The following is a 24,447-nucleotide window of genomic DNA, read 5'->3' as shown; positions in this document are numbered from 1 at the left end:
TATTATACTGGAAATTTTACCTATGGAAATAAGAAAAGACAAAGAAATAGAGGAATTGGACCAGGCAATGAAGAGACAAAATTATCACACTTTGCAAAATATATGATGTTATACTTAGAAAATCCTAGAAAACCAACAAAAAACTACTTGAAATTATAAATAAATTTAGTAAACTTACAAGATACAAAATAAATTCATATAAATTATAAATCATTAGCATTTTTCTGTATTAGCAACAAAGTCTAGTAGCAAGAGATAGAAAAGGAAATTTTATTTAAAATAACTATAGACCATATAAAATACATGGGAAACTATCTGCCAAGACAACTTTAGGAGCAAAATGAACACAATTATAATACACTTTTGAAAAAAAATAACATCAAATCTAAATCATTAAAAACTATATTGATTACTAATGTGCAGGCTGAGCAAGTGTAAAAAAATGTAAATTCTATCTAATTTTTCTATTTATTCAGTGCCATCCCAAACTATCAAAAAATCTTAATAGAATTAGAAAAAGTAATAGCAAAATTCACCTGAAAAACAAAAGTTCAAGGATATCAAGAGATTCAATTAAAAAAAGTAAAGGAAAGTTGTCTGATGTTGTCAGATATCATACTGCATTATGAACAGTAATTATCATAAGGACTTGATCCAGGCTAAGCAATAGAGAAGTGAATGAGTAGAATAGAATAGGCACACAATTCATTGTAGTAAATGACCATAGTAATCTAGTATATACATACCAGACCCAAAGATCAAACATTTTGGGACAAAAATTCATTATGTGACAAACTGCTGAAAAAAAACCCAATATTATAGAAACTAGATGTGAACCAATAACTCACACCATATAAGATGAAAATAAGTATTTGATTTAGACATAAAAGGTGATACCATAAGCAAATTAAGAGAGCATGAAATGGTTTACCTGTCATATTTACTATTAAGGAAGAATTTACAACCAAAGAAAATAAATAAAAAAAAAATTTTGATTATATTAGATGGTTTTTTCAATTTCTGCACAAAAAACCCAATACAACCAAATTTATAAGGAAAGAAGAAAATTGAGGAACTATTTTTTTTTGCAAGAAGTATCTTAGCTAAAGGCCTTAATTCTAAAGTATATAAAACATTGGTTGATAGTCAAAGGATCTAAAAAAGGCGTTTTCAGACAAAGAAATCAGAATAATTGGATCAGTTTAAAACTCCACCTAAAGTGCATTAATATGCCAGATTTCCCAAATCCAACATTTCTTTTTCCCTTTTATTTTGGAATCTTAATCCACTCTGTGAGGTATGAGATGGTACCTCAGAATTCTTTGAATTTGCATTCTCTGACCAATAGTGATTTAGAGCATTTTTTCAAATGATATTTTTAGTTGCTCCATGTAACAATTTGGAACTCTGCTTCAAGTGTGATAGAACTACAGCAACACCACAGGTCGGTCTTTATCTCAAAGATCATCACCCCCACCCCTAAAAAAAGAAAAAAATGATGTACTTGTGTAAAAAAAAATATAGCAGCTCTTTTAGTGGTGGCTAATAAAAGGAATCCAAGGGATTCATAAATGGCTAAAACAAGAAGTGATATATCATGGTAATGGAATATTAGAATGCTATAGGAAATGACAAGCAGGATTATTTCAGGAAAACCTGGAAAAACTTTCCAAGACATTATAATATGAACAGAATTAGCAGAATATGCTGCACCATAACAGCAATATTCTTTGATGGAAAAAATGTGAATAACTTTGTTATTTTCAATGATCCAAGAAAATCCCACCAGACTAATAATGAAAGATACTATCTACCACCAGAAAGAGAATTGATATTGATAGAATACAGACCATAGAATGTTATTTTTCACTTTCTTACACTTTTGCTATTTTATCAAGTTATCTTGCACAGAATGTCTAATAGGGCAATGTTTTACATAATTGTACAACATAGCTTATATCTGTTTATGGTCTCAGGGAGGGGAAGGGGTAGGAAGGGAGAATAGATATTATTTGAGTTCACAACTTTAAATTTAAAAGATTTTATAAACAAAAAATTATATAATGAAATATTCTGATAATTGCCAAGAACAGAAAAGTAAAGAAAAAAAGAAAATAAAGAAATGTGATCTGCCCTGGGAGAGGGAATTGTCTTCCTGTGGAATGATGATGTTTCATTAGGCTTTGTAATATTAGACTAAATGCTCTTTCTAAATAACATATAATTAAATGTTATTCAATAAAATATTATTCAAGCATTGGTCTCAATTATTCAAGTATAGGTAGTTTGTTCCTATTCCTGAAGTTGGTTTGAAATGCTGCCCACTGTGGCTCCCTTGTAAACTAGCGATCTCCATTATAAATTTCTGACTGTCTTCTTTTTCAGTCTTGTTGATAGCCATTTTTCATTGATTTTATTTAAAGTTCTTCCCTCTTTGTAGGGTATGGGGCATTTGTCGAACATTTAGCTTCTTCTAGGGCTTAATGTCCTACCATCTTAGATTGAAGATTTTTATTTTTTTAATTTTCTATTTCTGTGATTGATTTGATCTTTTCCCTATACCTATTAGTACAGTACTACAAACATCTACTTTAGGAAAAAACAAATAATTAAATATACACTTATGAAGAATGCATGCTCAGAAATATTTACTAATGAGGATATAACCAAATTAGTTTGAAGACCTCTGAACTAGATTTAAGGGTCCTCCTAAATCTGTGATTCTAAGTGCAGAGAGAAGATTCTGGTCCTGAAATTGAGAATTATTATTAGTTATTTTCTAGTCAATATTAATGCACAGTACTTCTAGAGTTGCGTGAATACAATTTTTCTAAATAGACAAGACAATCCTGCAGAATATTTAAACTTAGAAAACAAAACCATTATCTCATAAGTTCTAACATTTCCCCTCTATATCTAGTAACAAAAAATAGCTACATTTGTAGTGATTTTATAGTTAAAGAACTGAAATAAATCAAAGAGAAAAAGTAATTCATGCTGGTCTAAAGGTTATAATATTCATTGTTGATGTCATAGAATCAACACAATTCTCTCCAGATTTAAGTGTTGCTAACAGTACTTAGGCACTGTATTTATATTTCCTTGTCTATATACTTTTCTGCCAAGTGTTATTATGCTTTGAAGATTAGATTCATTTGAAGGAAATGGAGAACTTTCTGTTAATTAGGAAAGAACTATTTAGTTCCCAGTTTGTATTTTGGAAATCATCATCTAATTTCCTTTACAGATAAATCTAAAATGAATCTCAAGATCTTATTTCTGTTTGATTATTTTCATTAATTAATTACATTAGAAAAATAAATGACTATATATTATATATATATATATATATATATATATATACATACATATGCACAACATGGACATCTTCCCTGCCTTTATCTCTAATTTCTAATTTTTTTTTCAAACAGATAAAAATTTCCAGATGTCTCTAAACAATTTAATGTAAATTATCTGAAAATAGGTTATGGGCTATTTAGAGATTTCTTTTCAGTTCTAAATGGTCATAAATAACATTACTTAGCTTGGCAAAACTCTATCAAGGTTTTTAAAAATATACTAGATTTTTTTTGTGGGGGAGGGAGGTTGCTTTTGTAACTTTAATAACAGAATAAAACCTAAGAAAAAAAGGGAAAAAAATCAATTTTTGAGAACAAATTAAATCCCCTCAATAATGATTTTTACCTTAAAGCAGTGATGACTATCTCATTGCAGTGTCAGATTCCTCCCCTTCTTAAACTAGCAGCAGTTAACCTTAATAATCCCATTACTTTCAAATGATTCCTGACTTATGACTCTTTAAGCACTTCACTTAAGCTGGATCATTTACTTACACTTGGTTTCTAATAGAGCCTTAGTCACTTTGAAGGTTATAAATGGATTCTGCTGAAGAATCAAGTTCTTCAGACACTTTAGACCTGATAGGTCCCCCTCCCCCCACCCTTCTCACTAACTCCTGTGTTGACAGATTTTCATTATTTTTTTAGCTCCACTTTAGCAAATAAAATGATGCTTTACTCAGGTTTCTCATCATCTCTGAGACTTAATAAGATTAAATGGCTTTATTCATAAATCAAGCAATAAAATTATAGCAAGTGGATCATTAAAACCAAATTTTAAATCCAACCAATGATATTGAGAATTGTATTTTCCAAGTCACTGTTTTCCATATGTCCATTTTATTTGACTTTTTTGCATTCAGTATTCAGTTCAGCAGCTTTTATTTATAACTTTTACTTTATTTCACTTATTTTATTTCACTTACTTGTTTTTATTCATTTTCAATTCCTCACCACCAATGGAGCTATCTCTTTCAATATATTTAGAAAAAAAAGCAGCTAAATAAAACATCCAACACATTAACTGAATTTGGCAATACAAGCCATGTCCTGGATTCATGCTTAGCATGTCAGCTCAACCAAGAAAAGAAGGGAAACCATTGTCTCCATATTTATTCAGGGTCAAATGACCATTATGATTATAGCATCCATTATCTTTTCATTAGAGTTCATCCTAACTAATTTCTATACCTGGGTTGTAACCTTGTTAGCCTTTCCATTAAATACAGAAATATGTAGAAAATGTAGAAAATATATCTTCTTCATTATGTAGAATTCAAGGTTCATTTTAAAAAGAAAAATTCCAGGTGGCTAGGTGGATCAGTGGATAAAGCACCAGGCCTGAAGTCAGGAGTTACCTGAGTTCAAATCCGGTCTCAGACATTTAATAATTATCTAGCTGTGTGGCCTTGGGCAAGCCACTTAACCACATTTGCCTTGCAAAAACCTAAAAAAATGCCAAAAGTAACTTTGTTAGATTCATTTTCTTTTCTCTCTTTTTTGCCATTGCTGATTCTTAAAATAAAATTTAATTTATTTTATTTTAAATAATTGAAAAATGCAAACTAAATATATATAAGCATGTATACACACATATATATATAAATTATATAATATATAATAAACATATGTATAAAGAGAGAGAAATAGCTATTTTCATGTTTTTTTGCAAGGCAAATGGGGTCAAGTGGCTTGCCCAAGTCCATACAGCTAGGTAATTATTAAGTGTCTGAGACCGGATTTGAACCCAGGTACTCCTGACTCCAGGGCTGGTGCTTTATTCACTATGCCACCTAGCCGCCACTTTTTTTTATTTCTTTTCTTTTTGGGTGATTCTATATGACTTTATTTTTTTTAATTTTTATTTAATGTTTATTCTTATTTTCTACAAATAATGTTTTTTACATTAATAAAATATTCTTGTTTAAGAGTAAATGAAATACCCCCTCATAAATATAGACTTGCTTGAGTGATAAAGTAAAGGGGAGAGAAAAAAATTAAAATAAAAAAAGTAATAGTAATAATTGTAGGTATGGCCAGGTGGCGCAATGGATGGAGCACTAGCCCTGGAGCCATGAGCACCCAAGCTCACATCCAGCCCTGTACACACAACAATCACCCAGTCCTGTGGCATGCAAGCCACCCTAACCCCACTGCCCTGCAAAAACCAAAAAAGAAAGAAAAAAAAGACCCAGAATAAAATAAAATAGTAATAATAGTAGGGGTAGCTGGGTGGCAGACAAAGCATTGGCCCTTGAGCCAGGGGCACCTGGGTCCAAATCCAGTCTCAGACACCCAACGATCACCCCGCTATGCGGCCCCAGGCAGGTCACCCAGCCCCATTTGCCCTGCACCCCCTCCCCAAATAATAATAATAATAAAATGTCCTTGAGTCTTTGTTCCAACACCAACAACTCTGTTGCAGATGGATCACATTCTTTATGATAAGTCCATGACAAAAGTTACTTCCATATTTTTCCACCATTGCCACTGCTGATTGCAACTCCCTCCTTTCATATTTCTCCACTACCATGTACTCTATTTTCTCTCTCCTTTCACTCTGACTCTGCTGTGGGGTAGCTGAGTGGCACAGCAGACAGATCCCTGGACCTGGGGCCAAGAGGCTCTGAGACCCCATACCACCCCTTAGGCCCAGCATCCACCTGACCCTATGGTCCCAGACAGGCCATCCAATGCCAGGCCCTTGCAAGAAGTAAAAAATAAAATGTGTTATAACTGACCACTCTCCCCCCATGGTCCATCCCCTCCTCCATGACTCACATGCCCCCCCTTCCCTTTGTTCCCCCTCTCTCCTTCTTACTCCCAATGTCTATACCCCATATGCTGTTTCCTCTCCTAGCCACCTCTGATGAGAACGAAGTTTCCCTCATTCCCCCTTGCCCCCTTCCATATTATTGCAATAGCGCATTGTAATAAAGAAAAATCTTATTATATGAAATATCTTGGCTTATTCCCCCTCTCCTTTTTCTTTCTCCCATTACATTTCCCTTTTTTTCTATTGACACCATTTTTACACCATATTTTATCTTCGAATTCCACTTTCTCCTGTGCTTCAACTATAAAAGCTCCCTCTATCTGCTCTATTAAGGTTCATATGAGTATTATCAGTGTCATTTTTCTATGCAAGAATACATGCAGTTCATCATCATTAAGTCCCTCATATTTTCCCCTTCTCCTCCAATCTCTATGCTTCACCTGAATCCTCTATTTGAAGATCAAACCTTCTGTTCAGATCTGACCATTCCCACAGGAGCATTTGAAATTCCCCTGGTTCATTGAAAGTCTATCTTTTCTCCTGGAAGAGGACATTCATTTTTGCTGGGTTGTTGATTCTCGGTTGCATTCTAAGCTCTTTTGCCTTCCAGTATATTATATTCCAAGCCCTATGAGCTTCCAATGTACTTGCTGCTAAGTCCTGTGTGATCCTGACTGCAGCTCCATGATATTTGAACTGTGTTCTTCTGGCTGCTTGTAATATTTTCTCTTTGACTTGGGAGTTTCGGAACTTGGCTATAATATTCCTGGGGGTTGGTTTTTTGGGATCTCTTTCTTGGGGGGGGGGGTTGGATTCTCTCCATTTCTATTTTGCCCTCTGCTTCTAGAATATCAGGGCAAATTTCCTGTAGCAATTCTTTGAAAATGATGTCAAGGCTCTTTTCCTGATCATGACTTTCAGGTATTCCAATATTTTTTTAAATTATCTTTCCTAAGTCTGCTTTCCACATCCGTTGTTTTTCCAATGGAATATTTCACATTTTCTTCTAATTTTTCATTTTTTTGGTTTTGCAGTATTGATTCCTGATTTCTGATAAATTCATCAATCTCCCTGAATTCTATTCTTTGTCTGAAGGGTTTGTTCTCCTCAGAGAGTTTTCTTATCTCTTTTTCCATCTGGCCAATTTTGCTTTTTAAAGTACTCTTCTCCTCCATAACTTTTTGAACTGTTTTATCCATTTGACCTAAGCTGGTTTTTAGCATGCTATTTTCTTCAGCATTTTTATGGATTTCCTTGACTAGGCTGCTGACTTCATTTTCATGTTTTTCTTGCATCTCTCTCATTTCTTTTCCCAGTTTTTGTTCTAATTCCCTCATTTGATTTTCAAAGTCTATTTTTGAGCTCTATCATAGTCTGAGCCCAATTTCCGTTTTTCTTGGAGTCTTTAGATGCAGGAGCTTGTGCTTCCTCATCTTCAGACTGAATATTTTGATCCTTCTTGAGCTCATTTGCAAAATATTTCTCAATGGTGTTCCTCTTTTTTCTCTGCTTGCTCATTTTCCCAGCCTGAGCCTGCTTTTGGGGTGCTTCCTTAGCTTTTGGGACACTCCCACAAGGGTCTCAGTATGTGAGGCTCTGTCCTCCCTCCTGGTCTGTGAATGACCAAATGTGCCCCCCTCTGCCACGGGGCTGAGGTGGAGGGGGCCCCTGCTGTTCTATGGGGGCAGGGCTAGACTGACTGCGATCAGGATCTGACTGTGGTCAGAGCCCCAGAGTCCTGTTCCAGGGGCAGAGGATAGAGCTGGGCAGTCTCTCTTCACTCCCTTCCCTAGGTTTAATCGGCTCATGCTCTGGGGGCTCCTGCCTACAGGCTCCACCTGCTTCTGTTTTGGGATCTGGGCTGTTGAAAGACCATGTTGCTTGCTGTGTGCCCTGAGGGCTGGGCTTCACGTGCTTGTTCTGGCAGAGGTCCCCCGCCATTCCCCCACTTTGTGCCAGTGCTCCCCAGGGTACACCTCAGGAGACTCCCCTGCTGCTGTGAGCCCCGGTTCCCAGCGCCCTGGGGCTGCCTCCAGGATGCTGAAGTTCTTTTGCTCTGGTGGGCCACCCCTCTGGTGGGCCGACCCTCCAACACTGTGGAGCAGAGCCTTTCTGCTCTTTTCCACGTTACCTGAGTAGGAGAACTGCCTCACTGAGTCCCTCTGTGGGTTCTGTCTCTCGAAAATTTAGTTAGAGTCCTTAGCTTATTAGTTTTATCAGAGAGCACCTAAGAAGAGATCCTTTCTTGTCACTATCTTGGCTTCACCCCTGGAAATAGCTACTTTCCTAGAAACATTTGTCAGTGCTCAAGATTTCTGCTTCCTTAAATCCTAATTGTGTTAAAAATATAAATTTAAAGATATTTTCTTGTTATCTAGGGTTCTAATTATTTCACACAGTAGTTATTTTTTGATAATTCCTGATATCAGCAACAACAGTATCATAATCCCAAGCATGCCATGACTTGACTCTGGGGATATATATGGAGGGAAACTCACTATTGTAATTTAGAGATATAATGGGATTTATGAACAGAACAGGGGCTGTCCAAATAACATGATTTAAACATGAACTATTATTGTGAATGCTTTTGGAGGGCATAGTGTGAAAGGTCAAATTTCATGTAGGAAAAAATGTAAAAAATATTTCCTACATCAGGTTCAGTATAATCCACTGTTCTCTTATGGACTAGATGCAAAAGAGGAATCAGTGCTGCCTTAGTTCTTAATTCTACTATGCTATATAAAAAATAGGTTTATTTTCAAGAGAAGTTCATATCTTCTCTGAAAGACTCTCAATTCTATGGGAACACTTCATCTCTGTTTCATGGTATTTCAGAAACATGTCAACTGACCTCAATCTTTCAAATATGAATTGAAGTTATGTTTGTTACTGACTTATGTCTCAGTCATCTTTCTTTCCTGTAAGTCAAAAAAGACTTGTCCTGAAAATTCACTGATTGTCCTTCTTTCTACATCTACATCTGAAAAAATATTCCCTGATCTTTTCTTTTTTATGGTAGTAGAATGATTTATTTGTGTTTGAAATACTCAGTACAAATAAAACTACATATTAATTATAAAACATTGCCAAAGTAAAAACCATTTGGGATTACTGCAAAGTTATATTTCATTATTTGTGGGGAAAGGGGGGGAGCTTTATAAGTCACTGATATTTTCTAGGCTCCTACCCCTATAACAATTTGTCATTTACCTAAGAATAGTAGTTTCCCAGTGACAACTAATCTCTAGATTTTATATTCATAGGGTCACAGATTCTTATAGTCACTTTAGAAATATAAAAGTGATTATTTTTGAGAGAGATATACATAGTTCCATTGAGATATGCAAATACACATAGGTGATGACTATGCAAATTTGATTCGGGAAGGGACCTTGGATGTCTCATGCCCCTGCCATTTTATAGCTAAGAGAAATAAGGCACAGAGACTAAGTAACTTGACCAGAGTCACTCAGTTAACACGTGTCCATGACGAACTGTTAAGACAAATATTCTAACAATTACAGTTACCATGTGGTAGTTGCTAAATGCTGACAACATAATATTGCTCCTTCCCCAACCATGGTAGATTTAGAATGAGGGAAATACATCCAGCTAAGTGTTTGTTGAATTGAATGGAATCTAAAGCATTTAATACATAAACACACCACACACACACACACACACACACACACACAGACACTCACCCAAACATACACACACTACTTAATGGGATTCATGGTCCTTGACTTCTTGACATGGAGGACAATAGAACCTTTATAGTGTGCAGTTGATGCAGATTCCTGAAATAAATTGCAGAGAAGCACAATTCTTAGTAAGCTTTGTTGCTAAGCAGCTAGTTGTTAGGTGCATCTCCTGTTTTTAGAGCAGCCATATGTTCTGAAAAGCTAAACACAAAGGTGATGTAGTTGAAGAAGGTGCAAGAAAATATACATTAGTATGAAGAGAAAAAAAGGAAAACAATAAGGTTAAGATAATGAAAAAAGATGAAAATGACTCCAGAGGAATAGGCAAGAACAGGCAGAATTCCAAGCTGTATATAAGAAGGTAAAAGACAATTCAGTTATTTAATTAAACATTTTCTTTAAAAAAATAGTGAGTAATAATTACCTAGTTTGATTGTGTAAATTTGATGTGATCCCAGACAAATCATTTTACCTTTTAGTTCTTCAGACCATTTCTTAGTTCTTCCTCATTAAGCCATAGAATGGTTAATATAATTTACTAGAGAGGGTTCCGCACCAAGAGTTCCCTAGGCTGAAAAAATCACAACTGTTTTACTATGCTTTTGATAATTTAGAGCAACAAATTAATGAAGATTAAAAAAATACTAAAATTTAACAAAGGCTGCTCTGTAAATTTAAAAAAATTATAGATAATTTATTACTTTGCATTTATTGTTATTGTCACATGGAGGTAACCCTGAATTCTTAAATTCAGGAAACTCTGGGAGGTATATAAACAATATAAAAAAACTTTAAGTACAATTTAATGAAGAATGTTTATTGACTGAAGACAAAAGTCACAGAAACTCATCACCTCTTCATAGGGTAATAAATGTTTGAGCCATAATAACTTGTATAGATGATCTAAGAATTTATAAATACCTATTACCAGTACTGGCAAAAGGCGTATCAGTAATGAAGATGTTTCCTTAAAAAAATATTTAAGGGGCTTCTAGTTGGAGCAATAGAATGATCATGGCATCAGGAGGACCTGAGTTCAAATGCGACCTCAGACACTTAATAATTCCTTAGCTGTATGGCCTTGGGCAAGTCACTTAAACCAATTGCCTTGGAAAAACAAAGAAACAAAAAGTACTTAAGTTAGAACTTCCAATTAAGATGACTTAAAAAAAGACCATTTTCCCTATATTGACCTCAAAGCAATAATTGAAAAGATACCAGATTAAGTATTATTAAAGAAAACAAACTAGAAAAGGTAAACAACTCAATATATTTCATAACTCCACAAAATTATGGACAGGATCCAGAAGCTAAGAAGATGATTTCAGCAGGGAAATTATCAAAAATCTTGTTAAATTTGAAGTTAAATCTTTGTCCTATTTTATCAAAATAAAAGTATAAGACAAAACCTGACTCCATAGAGCATGGCATAGGGAAATGAAAGTATTCCTGGAAGCCTTGAGAGTCCCAATATGACAAATGACCAACTTAATATCTGTGCGACTATGCTAAGTTCCTTGCTCAGTGTCTTTGACCAAGACTATTAAACATGCATAAAACTGAGGACTTTCACAGGTAAAGTAAAAATCATTTGGGATTACTGCAAAGTTATATTTCATTATTTGGGATAAATGGAGGGGAGCTTTATAACTCACTGATATTTTCTAGAAGATGGAAACAATTCATGACTGGAGATTGTGGAAAAAGAAGTAGATGAGTGAGGACAGAAATCAAAATGAACAAGAGAAATAAGCCAACAATTGAGTAAAATGATGAGAAATAGTACTACCTGACCCGCTTAGAATGCTAATGACAATGAGATTTAGACCAAAGATGGGAAAGGACCTGCTTGATTCCCCAGTCAAGAATGGTGGTGAGAGGGGAATCTGACTATAATACAAATTTCCAAGACATAAACTGAGACTTGATTTTTGAGTGAAGAGAAAAAACAAACAACAACAAAAACAAAAAACATAGAACAGAAAGAAATAATGTACATTAGGAGAAGTCCAAGAGGCAGGCCCAGATTAAATAAATCCTCCAAAGGTACAAACAGATTCTCAGAGTGGAAATATCATTGCCATAAATATTACAAAAATGGCAGGAAAATACGGAATGAGAGATTTTTAAAAATGAAATTATTCATAAAAATATTTCAATAAATTTATCTACAAATGTTTTAAGCACCATATGCTATCTAAGCATTGGCAAAACAAAGACAATTTCTCTCCTTATATAACTCTTTAAGGACAAACATGCATAAAAGTTACATATATATATAAAATAAATAGCTTAGAACAGAAAATGAAACCTTAATAAATTAATAGACTCCATCCAAATTAGAATGGAGAAAAATCTTTGCAAGAATTAAGAAATGATGAATTCAATGCTGACAAGTTAAGACAAGTAAATATAATGGAATACTATAGTGACATAAGAAATGAGAAAAGGCAGATTTTCAGAGAAACCTGGACAGATTTGTGTGATGTGATGTAAAGTGAAGTATGAAGAACCAGGGAACAATCTAATCAATAACTGTAGCTCTACAAAACTAAATATCTGTGAAACTTTAAGAATTAAGGTGAATAGAATGACCAATTATGAATTGGAAGAATGGTAATGAAGCATTCCTACAATCTCATGGCAGAGATATGATAAGAAGGGAAAAGCAAAATAAGCATTTTTAGGTATGGCTAATATGTAGGTTTCTGTATTGTGCTATTTATATTTCTTACAGTGAGGACTTTTATTTTCTTTTATTTATATTGTAGGAAAATCATAAGAGAGGGCAATAGAAATTGCTCCTTCCCTCTCCCCTCCCTCAAAATGAAAAGAAATGAAAAAAATATCAATTAATCATATTTAAAATTCCATAGAAGAGAATTGAAGCCTATCTTTTGCAAACCCACTTAAATTTTTCTTGACATCATGAGGATATTAGAAGAGCATTCAACCAGACAACCTTGCCCTTGTCTGGCCCATGACCAGGTTCCTATCATAAAATTCCTTGACAGCTTCAATTTCTGTTCTTTGGATTTCCTCATTCATTATATGCTGTAACCTTCATACACCTATCATCTGTCTCTCAATTGTCCATTGTGTGATATGCATTCATTTTTTCTTCAGAGACTTTCATTCCAAGTGACATTAACATAAACCAACACTAATATAGTACCACGAGGGAAGAAAGTAAATTGTCATGCTCTATCTCCTTTGTAAATGTGAGGACTAAGGACTTAAAACATCCCATGTCATGTCAGATCTTTTCAATCAATTGATTAGTTCTTATAAACTTTTGTGATTATTTTGTTGACTTGCTTACAAATGTTGACTAACTGGAAGGGAACAAATGTACTAAACCGTAAAATATGATTAATATAAAAGAAATATTTGTGCATAGACTTATAAGTGCTAAAGCTAATACATGCATTTGTTTATATATGCATATATATACTTGTGTAGGTACTCATATATCCATACATACATATGAAATTTTATATACTTTATATGAAATTACTTATGACTACAATTTGTGGCACCTGACCCTTGACCTTCAGCCTAACATATAAATCAGTGCTGGAAGTAGAACTTAGTGATCCTCCAATTGAAATTCCTAACCTTAAAGTTAAGGGAACAGATCTAAGATCAAACACCATCTTCTCTTAATTCCAGTGCTAACACTGATAGAATATAGGTAGAGATAAAAGGAAACCATCTCTTTATCTCCTTTTTGAATGGGAGAACCAAGTACATAATTATTCCTTTTTATTCCGCAAGTGACTTGCTTCTTATATGTTTTATTTACTTCTGTGCTTGCTGTTCCTCCTAATAGATTTTAAGTTCCTTGAGGACTTTTCTTTTTTTAATCACCTTTATTAAGCATAGTTCATAATGAAGAATATGTACTTAATAAATAATTATTGATTTATTGATAATGGCAGTATTAGGTCTAGGAGATCCCAGGTCCTGACTCCTCATTCCAATCTTCTTTCCATTATACCATATGTACAATGACATTTATAGTTTATATAGTTTTACATTTCATGTCTTTAGGTAAAAAGAAGAAAAAACAAAAACAAAAACTTAAGATAAATATATTTACATTTTTTTCCTAAACAAAACAATACTATACATTATGAGAATACTACTTGCATTGGATTGTATCAGTAATTTTAGGTATGGAGATAACATGTAAAATAAAAAATAAAGAAAAAACAATGTCCTAGGAACTCCAGAAAGATAATACAATGAATGTTATCCAAAATTCTGCTCTCCCCTGACCAAATTAAATAATTCACATGATAATAGCAAAATGTAACTCAGAAGTTAAGAAAAAGGAAAAATGAAAGAACAGCCACATCGTTTTCTTATAGAAAGCAGAAATAAACTCACCAGCTTATGTCTCCTGAAACTCTTTCAGCACTTCTGCTTCCAGTATCCACCCACTCTCACAACCTTCACATGAGCCTGGGGTGGCCTTAATACAGGTTGGGGCTGATGCAATTTTAAGCAATGATCAATTAGTCCCTTTTAAAGGATCACTGAGTGACACCTCCACCAAAGATACTTTGGCCCTGGTCATTCCCCCCTCCCAGCTTCTCATATCCAATTTACCACTTTCTGAATTTGGGCAGTCTTACCATGTCTGTGACTGAGATAGAACTGGGACACAAGCAGGGTCCTGGTAAACTTGCAAGATAAATGAGTCAATCAATGAACATTTATTAAGTTTAAATACTGTGTGACATACTGAGGATAGAGAAAGTCAAAAGACAATTCCTGCCCTCAAGTTTCTTACAATCTAATGTCAGAGACAGCATGCAAACAAATCTAGACAAATCAAGATATTTGCAGGATAAAATTAGGAAATAATTCATAGTGGGAAAACAGGAAAAGCAGTGTTGATGCTGAGGAGTCTTAAACTTCAAAGTATTTATTATTCTTGTTGTTGTTTTATCATCCTCATCATCACTATTATTATTGACTAATGAGGAACAAAGAACAGTCATTCAGAGAAAATATCTGTTTCAAATATTTTGATAATTATTTTGTATAGATCATATAAATACTGAGGATTGTTATCCCAATTCCCACTTTCACAGATTTGTCTTGGGTCCAAAAGCAAGAATGCTTATACCCATATCAGAGCCCTAAAGATTCAGAGGTAATTCTTCTAAAGTACTGAATTCAAGGTCTCACTAACATACTTTCTCCAAGATGACCAATCCAGACTTAATCAATTAGATTTAGTTTTCAGAAAAAAGATTTAAAAGAAGAATAAGAACAGTTGGAACAAATCATCCTAAAAATTTAAGAAATTCTTCAATAGATTCACAATAAGTTTATGGGAAAGTGTGCTCAAACTTAAAGTACATATGGCAAATAGTTAATAGGTCATTGGGAATTATTTCTTTCCATTTGTGGTATATTCAAAAAGACCCCTTTACCTAAGGAATGATTTTGTTGGGGGTTTTTTGGTGATGATGTGAATTACAGTCTGACCATGGCTTCCAATGCAAATACTGCTGAAAGTTGATGTAGTGATGCATGTAGGCTGTAAATATTTACAATATTATGAATTACAACATATTGTTCTTATTATAAAAACAATTTTGACCTCAAAAAGTCCCTGAAAGTTGCCCAAAGATGTAATTAGATCATACTTTGAAAATTGTCTAGATCTTTTAAAGTTTTCAATGTTCTTGGCCAAAGAAACCTATTCTAAGGCTAAAGCTAAAGCTTTTCACTTCCCACCAGATGTGCACCTCAGAGGTTGAAACGGTATGCCAGGCTTGCTCCAACTTCTCAAATTATTCTGATAGCAAAATAGCTTAATAATAATATACAGTCAAATTCCAATCTGAGATCAAATTTTCTAACCCATCCCAAAATGCTTATTATACTAACCAGAGTCAGAAAAATCTGAAAAGGTATCTGAAAAGGTAGAAATTTTCACATATATCTCCCTTTTTTTCCCTTCTTGTTCTCCTCCTCATTCTTCCCCCCCTTCTACTTTCTTCTTGTTCCCCCTCTTCCTTTTACTGCATCATCATGATCATCAACAACTATCTGGAAATTTCTATCACCTGAAAATTAACAAAGTGGATTTTAAACAATGACATAATTTATGTCCTCATGAGTAAAAAAGAGGATAATTTTGTGGAGAGTAAGAAAAGAAATGATTTTGTTATTCAGTTGTTTAACAGTTATGTCTGCCTCTTTGTGATTCCATTTGCGATTTCTTTGGTAAGAATATTGGAGTAGATTGACATTTCCTTCTCCAGCTCATTTTACAAATGAGGACATGAGGCAGAGTTAAGTGACTTGCTCAAGGTCACCCTGTTAGTGATTTTCTGAGTTCAGATTTGAAGTTAGGAAAATGAGTCTTCCTCACTTCAAGTCTCAGACTCTATGTACTGTGCCACCTAACTGAACCTGACTTAATAATTAATTTGATATGAAGGAGCAAATATAAGAATCCCAAGATATATTTGGGGTTATTTGTTTAAAAATATGTATAGTACCTGTTCTGGGTTATGCCTCTGTTTATTCGTTTATTCATTCATTTTTCATATAATGAAAGAACTTGGGTTTACTCAGTTCCCTTTTCTCCTCTGAAATTCAATCATACTAAATATTTTGCAGAATCTTGATCTAATCTGGAATGAAACACCAAACCAATTCTAGAATATAATTGTATTTAGAATATAATAAAAAAAAAATCAGGCTTCAATATGTGGACTAAAACCCTTTATAACTTTTCCATGCAACTTTGTTTTATTTTTTAATAGAAACACATTTTACACTTCAATATTAGAAGTGAAGTTTAAGGCACATTCATTTGGAATTTGATATTTAAAGTAGGGGAGTTTCAAAAGTGATTCTTTACTGAAGTTTTACAATTTGTCCAATCTTAATAAGTACATGAGATACATTCCTTTTAAGTCATTAATATATTCAAAGGACAAGTCTCAAATACATTTCACTCTTATCTATTCTGTTTTATCCATAGGGATTAAAAAAAGCCAAATCACAGTCTGTCAAGTCAATTGGTTAGTTTTAAACTTCATCTGATAGTGATTTGCCCTTCTTTTCTATTAAACTAAGCCCCAACTTCTTAAGATAAAATTATTCAATAAAATTAAAATAAATGTTGCCATTCAGTTATTGGTAAATTTACAAAATCACAGTGTTTCACTAGCTCAAAATAGAAACACCCCTCTCTCTCTCTCCCCAAAAAATTGTAATAAGAAAAAATATGCCTGAAGGACAAATAGAAAGTGAAATTTCATTAAAGACAAATTTATACAAGCTTCAGAAAATTTAAAAAGTAGCTTATGTGTGAGGTGGGATTGAAGGAAGAGATGTGAAATTGGAAAGATTAACTAACTTGAATGGCAGAGTTGAGATGCCAAAATGTCATTGTAGACAAGAGCAATGGAATGAATCAAATGAAATCAATGTAATAAAGATAAAGGCAAAATTCAATTTTTTAATCAACTTCACAGATACATCATGTGAGAGATATGGTTAGATTGTAATAACTATAGAAGGGGCAGGAAGTTTTATTGCAATGAAACTTAAATGTGATATAAGAGACAAAAAAATCTCACTTGTTCTAAGCTGCGTTAAAAAGTAGATATTTATAAGAATCAGGAATGTCAAGTTGAAAATTGTCTAGTGTTCTATATTCTTTATAAAACATTGATTTAAAAGTATGTTACCTTAAATGTTCATAGCCTTAGTTGCCTGATACATTTTGGAGTGGAATGTGGAATAAGTGTGATAGAATGGAAAGAATCCTGGACAAGAAATTAAGAAAGGTCTGAGGCCATAACAAAAATTTGCTAATGACTAGTAGTATCAGCATGGGATGATCACATTAGTGGCCACAAAATAGTTATTTGGATATATATGCAAATATATTACTTAGGTTCAACAAATATCTATTAATATCTTATTATCATAGAACATAGTGCTATTATTTTAGGGGAGTTGGCAAGGGAGTAAGCTGTTTATATATGGCAGTGAACATACCTTCATAAGGTTTATAGACTAGTACTAGAATAAGATAGAACAAAAAAGTTCAGAAGACAAATGTAAAACCAAGAATTATACAAAGTTCTAGGGAGAATGATCATTAAAGTCTCTTTAACTTTAAATTTCCAAGATTCTCAGTACTGAAGCATTTATATTTAAACCAGTTCTATATATCTTCTTGTCTATTCACTCATTAATAAAGATATAGAAATATATGACTGGAAATTAACACGAGAACATTATTCAAGAGAAAAGATAAAAATAAAAACAAAAATTCAATTGCTCTTGGTTCATTTTCTTCTTAGAATTACTAGAGGTTTTTTCCACCTCTCTTTAGGTGGAATGTGGAATTTAATAAATTCCAGTGCTACCATATCCTGTATCCTTATTTTTCAAGATGTTCTCTATAGTGACAACAACTGTCTTCCCATCTGGCTTCTATTAACCATTAGTGACTACCAGAAGATTCTCTTCTTTAACGGTAGAAAGCTCTTTGACCCAATTCCCAAAAGAGAGATTGAATATATTCAAATAAAATGCATCATTAATTTAAAAATATTATGTCTTGAACTTCAAAGAATTTTAAAAACCATATCTTAAAGTCTAAAAATACATTCACCAGTCATGAAAATCCTGTTTCTCAAAGAAATATCTTTATTATCATGAATATAGTAGAAACATTAGGAACATGAGGAATTTGACATCTGTGAATAAACTGAACATTTTTTGTTTAAGAATTGAAAAGTCAGATAATTCTTTTCTATCTTGTTCTATTTAGTTTTACAAATATTTCAGATGAATTTTTGTGAACAAATCTAATAAGACAAGACTCACTGGATGATGAAACCATATGTGAAAGTTTAATTTTTTAAAATTAAGAATTAAAAAAAAAACTACTTCTCTGATAGTTCTTGTTTGTTTGCTTGCTTGGTTTTTTTTTTGGCAACAAAACCTGCAAGGAAACATTTAATAAAATCATAGCCAATAAATCAACAAATGTGGATATACAGAGCATTTACACTTTGCCATAATAAAACTAGATATTATGCAGCAACTAATAAACAATAAAATGTTGGATTTCCACAAAGTCAGATAGTTTGAATAATTGTTTCCATAGGAGTGGTATAATTTTTTCAACTCATATCAATTCATAACAGACAAATTTTACATTTTCAGCATAAAAATTTAATACACCTCTTAAATTGACAGATGCTGTATATCAGGACTTAATTCATCATTTTGCTGATTTTTAGCCTTAAGAAAGCTGGAGAAAATATTTGCAATGTAGATTAACTCAAAACTGTGTTCTGTATTTACTTTTTTTCTGGAGATCCAGCTATAAAAGCACACATCTGATCTTACCCCATTTCATCACCTTATAATTAATAAGTGTGAATAGTGAATATAAAATAGAATATAAAGCTTATAAGTAGAATATTAGCATAATAAAGACAGTAATTAAAATAACAACATAAAGAAAGTTAATAAAGTGTGAGAAGAATCAATTAAAAAGAAAACATGTCAGAAAAATAGAAAACTTCGAAAAAGTACCATTCCTCCAAAATAAGGACCAATACAATGAATAATATTGTGAAATAAAAGAAAGTAATTTTAGAAGTTCAGAGAGAGAAGTACACCATAACCTAGGAGAACTTACAATAGGGCAATGGCAAAAACATAAAATATCAGAAATGAATCAAATTTTGAGATAAAAATGGAAATTAGAAAGAAGCTTAAAGCCTTAGCAAAGAATTCAAAAAATCAAAGAACAGAAAAATTTATAATAATAGAGAATTTCTCTGAATCTGCAGATCCTTTGTAAAAGATAAAGGCAAAATCAAAACAAAAAATGCAAAGAAACAAAAACATTAGAATAAAATACAGAAAGAAATCCTAAATCAACTGACAGAGAAATATTATAATTATTATAAGCTTTACCATCCCCAGGAAAAAAACTTGTAAACTATGCAAGAGTATTTTTCACTAATGAGAAATAAAATTTAGGATATGATTTTCCCTAAAGAAAAGACAATTGTCCTCCAACAAAAAAAAATATTGAAGACTCAGTTTGCGATCAATGAAACAAACACAAAAGGAATACAAAGTGAATATTGCAAAATTACAAAGAAAATGAATGATATCTCATTTCACTCCTTTGTAGAGGAGGAGATCCATTGGCAAAGAATATACATATATTTTCAGACATTTTCTAAATTTGGAATAGTTTTCCAGGTTTTTTTCTTTTCCTTTTTCTTTTACCTAGTTTTAATTTTATTGTAGAAAGTAGAAAACTTATAATTAGCAGTATGCACTAAATGTAGAAGTAGAACTTTAAAACTTCTAGTATACTTTTGTCAGTCTTCTGATGGGAGGATCGCAGAGAAATGCAGAGTGGTTGATAGCAGACTTTGCTTTCCAAAGAGTTCCTTTAATTTAAATTCCTATCTTTCCTAAATCACAAAAACACCCTTCTTTGCAAATCAATATTTATTTGAATAAAGTATTATACCTGAAAGTATTTTAAAATATATTTTAACTTTAATTTATGGAATGAAACAGTATTTCCATATCATAAAATATGATTATACATGAAACTGTACATTAATAATACACAATTTGCTATTTCTTTCTAATATATAAAATTATCTCTTTTTCTAGCCTTCCACCCCAGAGATGATTTGCAGTAGACATATATATGTATTTGATGATGGTTATCCTTTTTTCTCAAAGAAAACCATGAGGTGACTCCATCACAAGGACACAAATTGGATTTGATTGAGGGAGCGCTGTGCTAAGTCACCAGTATCAATTTCTCCTCCAGAGTTATATGGATCTAGTGGCCAGTTATGAAACAAGATTACTGGAAATGGCCCTGGATTTGAGGCAATCAGGGTTAAGTGACTCGTCCCATGTTGACATAACTAGAAAGTATCAAATGTCTGAACCTGGATTTGAACTCCCATTCTTCTGACTCCGAAGCCAATGCTCATAATCAATCCACTGCTGCCATATATGTGAGTATTTGTATATAAGTATGTGCATATGTATATCTATATCTATATATACATATAAGTGTGTATGTATGTATATGTTGCAAAATAATTCTATATATACTTGTGTTTCTCACTTATTTCTTTGGATGCATATGGTGTCTTTCCTCATATGTCCCTTACACTTAATTTGAATATTTTTATATACAAAATAATTTATTTGCTTAGTCAAAAAGTATTGCTGTTTTGATATCCAACGTTCTCTCAGCTCTGCTCATTTCACTCTTCATTATTTAAGGTGAATCTGTTTATGCTTTCCAAAATCATTGAGTTCATCACTTCTTAGACCACAGCCATATACCATAATTTGTTCATCCATACCTCAATTGAAAGTTATCCCCAAAATTTCCAATACTTTGACACCACAAAGAGTTGTTATAAACATTTTTGAACACATAGATTCTTTTTTCTTTTGCTCTATTCATTTTTGTTTTTTTTTATTTTTTTGATATTTTTATTTGCTTTCATACATATGCACATGCATATTTTTAAATGACAAAATTTCCTTCGATGTCCCTTCCCACACCCCTCCCCTCAGCAGTGAACAGTAAGGTTAGTATTGTATATATATATTTTAATAAATATGTTTACAGACTACTTATTTTTGGTATGAGGAATTAAGATTAAGGGAAAGTGACACATAGGATTTCATTTTTATAAAGTGTTCATCAGATTCTGAAAGGCTGTTTTGTGTCTGTGTGTGTGTGTGGGGGGGTGTTTTTCTGTCTCTGGATGGGGATAATATAGTCCATAGCCAGTCTAAGAAGGTGGTCCTAGCTCTCTGAACTGCTGAAAGGAGCTGCTTCCATCAAGGCTGATCACCTCACAATATTGTTGCTAATGTGTACATTGTGCCCTTGATTCTACTCTCTTTGCTCAGCATCAGATCTTGTAACTCATTCCACACTTCTCTGGACTCCAATTATTTATGATTTCTTATAGAACAATAGTATTCCATAGGATTCATGTATCATAACTTATTTACCCATTCCCCAGTTGATGGCCATTCCCTCATTTTCCAATTCTTTGCCACTACTAAAAGAGCTGCTGAGTATTTTAGTCTCTAATCATTTTTGGAAATAAACTAAGTAGTCATATTCCTGAATCAAAGGGGATTGATAGATTAATAACTCTTTGTGCATAATTCCAGATTGCTCTCCAAAATGTATGAATCATTTCACAATTCTACTAATAATAAACTAGTATCCCATTTTTTCCCACATTCCCTCCAATATTTGTTATTTTTCTATTATTTTAGACAATCTGGATTGTCTATTAAATGGCATTATAAAATGACAGTATTAAATGATATCTCAAGGTTGTTTTAATTTGTTTTAATTGTATTTTACTGAATTAGAGAAAATAGCAGAATTCATTTGGAAAAACAAAAGTTAAGAATATCAAAGGAAATAATGGGAAAAAATGTTCAAAATGGAGTTTTAGCAGTACCAGAACTTAAACTATATTAAAAAGCAAAGTTATCATAACTATTTGCTACTGGCTAGAAAAGATGAGATCAGAATCCAGAAAGATCAGAAATCTGTTAAGATATGGCAAAGTAGATATAAAATTTGAAGCAGCAAGTAAACATAATAAACTTATATTTGACCAGTGTAAAGATAAGATTTTTGGGATATATATTCTTTATTAAGCAAAAAAAAAATTGGGAAAATTGGAAAACCGTATGGTAGAAACTGTTCAAAGAACAATATTTTACATCCCCTCCCAAGATAAGATCAATATGAATATCTGACCTAGATGTAAAGAAAGATTACATAAGAAATTAGAAAATTGCACATATTATTTATAAGACATATGGATCAGCTAATAATTTTTGTATTAACAAGAGATACTGAGCTAAATTGGTTATAAAATAGATGATTTTGATTTCATTAAATTAAAGAAAATTTTTTTGTACAAAAGTAGTTCAGATTAGAAGCAAAGCAGAAATTTTGGGAAAATTTTAAAGTTTATTTATCAGATATAGGTCTTATATATAAACTATATAAAGAACTTGATCAAATCTATGAAAATATGGGTCATTCTCCAAATTGTAAATGATCAAAGCACATAACTAGAGGTTGTTTACTTGGGCAAAGGGATAAGAACAAAAAATAAAAATAAAATACCCTTTGATTTGACTTCTTTCAGTTAATCTGAGGGCTATTAGGAAAATGGAAAAAGAATCATGTATCCTAATTCTAAGAAAATTATCTTTTAGAGAAAATAAACAATAACAACTGAATAATGTTACTTCTATTTCAGGTAATATTATACTATTTAGGAAAAATATTCCTTATTTTGCTTGGATTTATATTCAAGTAACACTAATATTTGTCCTTCATTTTTGATGAAAACCAGGATATCAGGGAGGTGATGTCATGACATGCTTGTTAAACTTGATTTGATTAAGTAGAGGCTGTGATAAGTCACCAGCTTCACTTTCTCCTCCAGAATCAACTGGATCCAGTGGCCAGATGTGAATTAGGATGACTGGAGATAGTCCTGGCCATGAGGCAGTCAGGGTTAAATAACTGGCCCAAGATCACACAGCTATTAAGTGGCAAGTTTCTGAGGCTAGATTCGAACTCTCTTCCTCCTTATTCCAAGTCCAATCTCTATCCACTGTGACACATAGCTGCCCACTCAAGTAACACTACATAAACATAAATTGATATAAGAGAAAAACAAATGCATCTTTAATGACCAGAATCTACATAGGAGGAAAACTTGACACATGCAATCTGTGTGAGAAAGGAAGCAGTTCAGTAGAGTACACTTAGCAGATAATTGAGTATGAGAAAGAATTCAATTCAGGTAAAAGTCATCCTTTTTATTCTTGCCTTTTTCTTCAGAGACTGAGTTTATGCTATTCTTTAGCCTTACAAATAGCTTGGTAGCCCCTGGCGTGCCCCACCATTCTGCTTTTCAGCTTACTTTTCTGTATTGTCTTCTTCCATCAGAGAGTATTCTCCTTGAGGACAATTATATTTTTTTTATTTTTTTTATTTATTTGTATCTCTAGCACTTAGCAAGTACTTGACACATCATAGATGTTTAATAAATATTTATTGAATGGAATTATAAGTTCACACCTCTCTTCTATATTAACCTATGACAGTTCATTTTGTATGGTTCCTTTAATTCAATTAGACTATATTTATTTAAACCCTCTTATGTGGAGAGTCCTTTGGAGAGATAAAAAAAATGTTAATTAAATGAGACATTGTATTATGAGTCAAGTAGGAGATATATATATATATATATATGTATATATATATATATAATAGTAATATTGCTATGTTAAGCCTAGGTATCATAAATTATCTAAGGCAATTTCTGACTGTAAGATTCAAGCAGGAATTTATGAATGAAGTATCAGAATTCAGCAGTTAGAGTTGGGAAGAATATGGGGAAGGAGGGAAAGATGTTAATAAAAGCCCAGATGTAAGCAAGTCTGAAATGTTTGAGGTGATTTTAAGTGACACAGTTTAACAGGTCCTTTTGACCAATAC

Source organism: Macrotis lagotis, chromosome 2 (genome assembly GCF_037893015.1).
Source record: "Macrotis lagotis isolate mMagLag1 chromosome 2, bilby.v1.9.chrom.fasta, whole genome shotgun sequence".
Lineage (NCBI taxonomy): Eukaryota > Metazoa > Chordata > Mammalia > Peramelemorphia > Peramelidae > Macrotis > Macrotis lagotis.
Note: the sequence above shows the minus strand (reverse complement) of the source record.